Source organism: Simochromis diagramma, unplaced genomic scaffold (assembly GCF_900408965.1).
Source record: "Simochromis diagramma unplaced genomic scaffold, fSimDia1.1 OVJJ01000044.1, whole genome shotgun sequence".
Lineage (NCBI taxonomy): Eukaryota > Metazoa > Chordata > Actinopteri > Cichliformes > Cichlidae > Simochromis > Simochromis diagramma.
In genome coordinates this window covers 354,152-360,619 of record NW_024386942.1, presented here as the reverse complement: position 1 = coordinate 360,619, position 6,468 = coordinate 354,152, and the positions used below count along the sequence as shown (strand labels likewise).

The 6,468-nt window shown below is 43.2% G+C and overlaps 1 long non-coding RNA gene across 1 annotated transcript; it reads right to left on the bottom strand.

Moving 5' to 3' along the window:
• Positions 1-5,125: 5,125 nt before the first annotated feature.
• Positions 5,126-6,468, bottom strand: LOC120737286. The gene is made up of 2 exons (XR_005696714.1): positions 6,356-6,468; positions 5,126-5,331 (listed from the first exon to the last, which is right to left on the bottom strand). It is a non-coding gene; the product is annotated as an uncharacterized LOC120737286 (long non-coding RNA).

Genomic DNA, 6,468 nt, shown 5'->3' with positions numbered 1-6,468 from the left:
ACCGGTCCCTTCTGGGGGTCCTTGAAGATCAGGACTGTCCGGCCTTCGGTTAGCCATTCCGGGTGTCTCTTGTCAACTAGCAGCTGGTTCATTTGTGCTGCCACGCGCTCGTGGAGTGCAGTCAGCTTCTTCAGCCAGTAGGCGTGAACCATGTCAGGGCCTGGTGCTGTCCAACTCTTCATACTGGAGACCCTTTTTTGGATATCTGCCACTGTGATGGTTACTGGACCCTGTTCGGAGAGGTCGCTGTGGTCTGCCCTCAGATCCACTAGCCACTGAGCATTGCCGTTATGGGTTGCGTCCTTCTCCCATATGCTCTTCCAGTATTGTTCTGCCTCCAGCCTTGGTGGTGCTGTTCTCATATTGTTCCCATGCCACTGAGAGTACACCTTTGCTGGTTCTGTGGAGAACAGCTGGTTTATTCTCTTGCCTTCTATCTCTCTGGTGTACCTCCTCAAGCGGCTGGCCAAGGCTGTGACTCGTTGCTTGGCAGTTTCCAAGGCCTCAGGTATGGACAGCTTCCTGTACTTCTTAGGCACCTTCCTCATTGCGCCTTTCTGCAACTCCGATAGTTGGCTAACCTCCCTCCGTGCTACCTTGATCTTAGCCTCTAGCCTCCTACTCCATGGAGGGTACTGCCCCTTGTGGCAGTTCAACTTGTAGCCAAGCATCTCATTGATCACTGCTGCCGTATTTTAGATCAGCTTGTTAGTGTTGGTAATCGTGGCTGTAGGTATCGTCCGTAGTGCTGCATTAACATCATCTAGCAGACCTTATGAGGGTCCTTCACGTAACCTTGGTAACCGGCTACGGGGGGGGGGGGGGGGGGGGGGGGGGGGCAGGTTTCAATCTTGCCCATGATCCTATCTTTCAGGTCAGTTCCTCTCGCACTCAACGATCCTTCTCCTATCGCACTTGGTGCTTGGATAGAGGATAGATGGAGATCGACAGACGGACTGGTGCTGCGGCTGCAGTGATGTGGACACTCTGCTGGTCCTTTGTAATAAAAAAGATATCCACAAAATTGTGGATACAAGTAGCGGAAATGAGCTTTCTCCAAAGGGTGGCTGGCTTCTCCATTAGAGATCGATTGAGGATCTTTGCTATTCCGGAGGGGCTCAGAGCAGAGCTGCTGCTCCTCCACTTTGAAATGCACCAGTTCAAGTGGTTAGGGCATCTGCCAAGGATGCCTCCTAAGCGCTTTCTGGGTGAGGTCTTTCTGGGCATGTCCCACCGAGACGAGGCCCCAGGACCAGCTGAGTAAGCCTTTAGGTAATCAAATCAAGCACATACAGTAAGCTAACCTCATCTTAGATTCAGGTAAAAGGTAAAGGTAGAGTGGAGATCAGTTCGTGGGTAGTACGTTAAAATATGTTGGATGATATTAACTTTCTGTTTGTTTGTTCACAACAGGATCTGTGTTCATGGAGTGCTTTATGATAACTTTATTCTGAGTTGTGGCCCTTGTTTGTATAGCTTATGTCTACGGTGCTCTCAGGAATCAATCATTACAATACAGAGCAGAGGAGGTATATATATGAGTCTGTGGCTGTATCCCAATTCAGGGTCTACAGCCTCAACGATCCTCAAGGGCCACGTACTTAAAGACCGCTAAGGCCGGAAGTGCGAGGCTTGTGAAATGGGACGGTCTAGCCTCCGTTGCGCTGCCCAGGTTGCCTAGCAACCATGATACTAACAGCTGGAAACGCTTCATACAGCTTTGTTTGACAGAAATGAAGGAGAACATATCTTGTTCATTTGTTTGTTTGTTTCTACATGAGCTTTGATCATTCTCTGTAAGATTAAGCTCAGCTATTGAACGACAAACGTCACTAATGTCACATAACTTTGCCGACATGTGGCCAACAGTAATGTTTTAATGTTCTTCGTTATTAAACATTTGCACATAAATAAGTGACATAATATTCAGCACTTACTTAAAGTTTACTCTTCGGGCGCCCCTCATCCGCCGTTTTTTTTGGCAAAATTATCCACACCCACCGCCGCGCTATGCATTCTGGGATATGTTGGGCCATGAAGTCTACACCGCCACGTCCTTAAAATTCAGGGAAATGAAGGACGCATTTGAGGGCCGCATTTCGAGCAGCCTTCGAATTGGGACAGCCTTCGTCGCGTCGCGGTGATGTAATCGGCCTTAAAATGTGGCCTATAAGGCTGCAGACACTGAATTGGGATACAGCCTGTGTCTTGCTGTGTGTTGTTCTTGCTTATGACACCATTCATGTTTATTTGTGTGATCGTAAACAGAAGGCATGGATGATCTAAACGTAGCCAAACAGACAAATGTGTTTGTAACACTTCTGGAGTCGTTACAGTACACTTGGACCAGTTAGGTTCGAATACTAGAGTAGTACGGAGTGTAGCGTGTAATAAAGACCACAGACCAGAAAATAAGTTTAAATTGCCGGCTTATTATTTTGTAAAGACAGAGAACAGACAGTTGACACACACTACATAACACATTCAACACGACTTTTTAGTTCAGTAATTTCTGTTAATTTATCCTATTTATCTCAAAACCTTTTATTTGGCTTTAAAAGGATGTTATTTTCAACCTAGGTTATTGTTTTATTTATTTCAAGTTCTAAGTTCAAGTTTATCCTTTAATCTATTTGAATTAACACTGTTTTATTTGAAATCAAGTTTAGTTCTTTAGATTTAATTTAGTCTTGGTCTAGCTCACCTTTAAATTTCAACCATTTCTTATTTTGTTTTAACCCAACAAAATTATTTACATTTCCAATAACACCATTACAGCATTAAAATGTAAGGTTGACCAAAATAAATGTAAAAACTGAAAACAATTCAGCAAAAGGCTGAAAAACCCCTTAAACAAACAAACAAACAAACAAAAGAAAGTTGTCTCTGTGTCCTTTAACTATTAATCCTGAAATGAGAGTCTACTGTTTTTTTGCAGAGGTGTATGGATTAATCCTACCAGTTTTTTCAGCGAAAGAGCTCAACATCCAGCAGGGGGCGTTTTTCCCTTTTCCTGCTTGGTACAGTTCAATGGGTCCATTGGTGGCTCGCCATCTTGTTTCTTGCTTAGTAAATCAAACATCAAACATTTCCCGATCCAAACCTTAATGGCCTACCATAACAAAAAAAACAATGTGCATAAACATTTGAAAATAACACACGGGTAGCCCTTAAAAAAACAGTAAAAGTCTGTTTTTTTCCAGCTCATTTAGTCCTAAATGAGGTGACGCCAATAGGGCTTTGGAGTTGACGTCACGCCGCAGTGCATTGTGGGATCGTGGCGCCATGTCAGTAGGCCAGAAAGCAAAACAAGCGCACAGTGTTGGAGTGTTGGAATCGGGACTGCCAGAACCATGCTCAAAATCAGCGCAAAAGACAAAGGGCTATATCGCAAACGATTGCGCCCAGACGCCAAGAGACGGTACTTTGAAAAAATTGCATGCATCGGTAATGTGGACCCGTATGAAATAAGGAAGTGGAGTGGAAACCCAAACGACCACTGTGACCTCGTTGTGTGGACAGAGAGACCTTGCTGTGATACGCATCTTCCCTGATGTGGATTTCTGGGAACCGCATTTAAAGCAAGCACAAGACTTCTTTCTTAAAGTGTGCCTTCCTGAACTTGTTGGGAAATACTTTTCCAAACAATGTGCTGCTCTAAATAGCCTGTAATGTTTCATTTTGTGGTTCAAGATTGATGCCAGCTGTGTGTTGCCATGTAAATAGTTTGCATTTCATTTTTATGTACTTGCTAAGTACATGTGAACAGATCAAGAATAAAAACAAACAAACAAAAAGTACAATTATTTACAATGAACTACACATGCAACACACAACAGCTTTATGAGTATTCAACAAGAGCAAGTTTAATTTGGCCCTGGTTTGACAACCACACTGGGGCACATATTCACCAAAACACCGCAAACCTTAACAATCTTATCGAGCAGTGTTGTTTCTTCACCCTCACATGATATGAGTAATCGGATTGGCATTTTAGTGTGTAGCATTTTGAACTTGTTGCGCAAACTACCTATTACTCGATCAACATGAATTCTCAGGTGGGCAGTTGCTCTCGTTTGTTCAACGTCCCTTGCATCAAGTTGACAGTAGCCTTTTGTGAAAGCTGGAAACTTGACCTCCGCACACATCATTCCTACATTCCTCCTCCTCTGATGTCAAAGCCTCTGTCAGCCAATCCTACGTCCCCTGATAGCAGCTTTTGAAGAATGCCACATTTCTCTGTGATGTGTTTATCTGATGCACGCCCACTCCATCCCCTGGAAATGAAAGAAATAGCTCCATGGTGTGTATACCCTTATAATGAGAGTCTGTTTATGCACGTGCCTTTAAATTAGATGGTCTTTCTGTTTGAATCTCAAAACAGTCAACAATGATGGCTACTCGTTTTCCAAAAGTTTCAGTAAACTGTGGAGGCATTGTGGCCTGCAGACAGTGCCTCTCAGGCCAGTGCTCCTAAGCGGGCATACAAAACATCAATGGTATCGGTGACGACAGAAGACAGTGTTTTGTGGGACACATCGAATAGATGACAAAGATGATGGACTGGAAGATCAAGTCTCAGACACATTAGTGTGAGTAAGAGCATTTGGAAACCTGTCAGTTTATTCGATATTGGCAGGAAATCTTTGATGGTGTTGAAGAGGGACATTTAGACAGCATAACAATGTAATCCAGTGTAATATCTTACTTTTTCGGTATCATCCTTTAAGAAATGTTCATTCAGCTCTGTCTTTTGCAACTGTGATGGAAGCAGTCTGTTCTCCTCCAACAGCTGGTTTATTTCTGCTCTGCCCTGTTCACTGCACACACAATCCCTCGTCTGCCCTTTAGCTTCCGTGACGCTGTTTGTCCGATCACCACTGTCTACATTTGCAGCTGGTACCTCAACCTCCACTTGTCCAACACAACTGCCGTCCACAGCCTCCATGATATTGTGATTTTGTTGTTGGTCTTCTGTCAGATCTTCATCGATCACTTCTGCACGGGGCACACCTTCAGACTCTGCAACTCTGCAGCTGCATAACGAAAGCCTGTAAGATAGAATTAGTGCATACACATAAGGTAAATGGAAACCAAAATTCCAATGACAGGTGTGTGATTCATCTGGAAGTTATGTGCGGATTAGTGTACAGTATGTTTTTGGTTTTTTTTTTGGGGGGGGGTGTTTACCTCCGATGGGTGCTCTTTCTCGCTTCCATTGCATACGCCTTGCGTGCCGGTCCGAGTCTGATACAGGTATGTCGTCGTGCTCCATGTGCAGTGTTGGTGCCCAGTCTGGATTTGTTACATCCATTTCATATGCTGGTTTGCCTGCAATTAGGGCTGCCACGATTAGTCGATTAGTCACGATTATGTCGACTATCAAAATCGTCGACGACTGATTTAATAGTCGACGCGTCGTTTGAAGCTTTGTAAGATCACAAAAGACGCAGGAATAAGTAGCAGGATTTAAGAGTGTAATAACGGACTGAAACAGAAGATGGCAGCACTGCATGTACAAGGATGCCAGCTGCCGTTAAACCCCGAAGAAGAAGAAGCTGTGTCCCAGAAATCATAGCGCAGCCCAGCTCAGTTTCCAACAATGGCGGCAGCTAATTAGTTTTAATATTACTCTTATTATTCTTTCTGGGTCACAAAATAAACGTTTAACATATTTTCAGGCGAGAATGTAGCTGTGTAAACCTCAAATATCTGCTCAGTTTATCAAGACACCACATGTTTTCAAAAGCGCTCCGACGTTTTCGGAGACGTCTGTTATCCGCTAGCTCGATAGCTAGCCGGGAGGTCAAGGGTCACTAGAGCCGTGAGAACACCGGACTCCTGGCAAATCGTTTTCAAACCCACCGCCGTCTTTCGCTAGTCAGGTTAAACATGATATATGAGTCACTTAGATAACTTAAAAATGTTATAGTTTGGCTTTTTTTTAGTATTTTATTTGTTCCTGAGTAAATCTGTTTGGCTGAGATTAAAGTTATAGTTTTTACACAGCTGAATAAACGTCAAGCAGACAGCTGATTATCAGAAGTGTGAGATGCTCGAGAATTTACTCGTGTCCTGTTATATTTTAGATAGCAAGGAGTTTATTAAACTCCACCGAAACAATCTGCAAATTTCATTAAAATTTAATAAACTATCATCTTGTCTTTATTTTTAGTTAGCACAGACCTTAAACACTTAAAGCTGTAAGCTAATGATATTTATATAAGAGCAGATGCTGCTGGTGCAATAAGCTGTTCGTTTTACGTCCAATGGATGATGATATGATTAGTTGACTAATGGCAAAAATAATCGGTGACTAGTCGACTATCAAAATAATCGTTTGTGGCAACCCTACCTGCAATAATGCCAAATCATAAGCTACTCAGTCGACATGACGTGGTTCTGCAGCATCACACATTAGCATGTTTTATCTCATTATCTATGACCTCATCGCATTGAAAATAACAC